Here is a 390-nt window from a genome sequence, read left to right as displayed (position 1 = left end):
TCTCCCATCGGGCGTCGGGACAGGGATCCGCCGCTGCAGACATTGAGGTTGAACTGGAAGACATCCCCTCAGCCGCTGGTGACTTGGGGTAAACCAACACGGTGCTTGAGGTCCAAGGGGGCTCACCAGAGGAATAGATGAGGACCGGGGTGGAGGACGCCGGCGCCACAGTTGCTGGATGGGGATGAGCACCCAAGCGTGGGTAACATGGCGGGTCGATGGGAAGTACGAAGGGGACAGGGCCCAACGGCCCCAGGTGGATGGAGGCCTTGGAGGCTCACCAGGAGGACGGGTACGCGGCCCCTGTGGGTTTTGGGGGGAGAAGGCCTGACGAGGTGCTGAGGGGGCTCCTGCGGTGCCCACCGGGGCTGCGTCTACCTCAGCGCCGGG

General features: G+C 65.6%; 1 protein-coding gene across 1 annotated transcript in view; it reads left to right on the top strand.

Annotated features, from left to right (window-relative positions):
- RHOF (ras homolog family member F (in filopodia)) overlaps nt 1–390 on the top strand; it is a 20,170-nt gene that overhangs the window by 6,508 nt on the left and 13,272 nt on the right. The gene's annotated exons all lie outside the window — the stretch shown is intronic.

This window comes from Pygoscelis adeliae, unplaced genomic scaffold (genome assembly GCF_000699105.1).
Source record: "Pygoscelis adeliae isolate BGI_AS28 unplaced genomic scaffold, ASM69910v1 Scaffold93, whole genome shotgun sequence".
NCBI lineage: Eukaryota > Metazoa > Chordata > Aves > Sphenisciformes > Spheniscidae > Pygoscelis > Pygoscelis adeliae.
The sequence above is the reverse complement of the archived record's forward strand: the minus strand, read 5'-3'. Positions and strand labels throughout refer to the sequence as shown.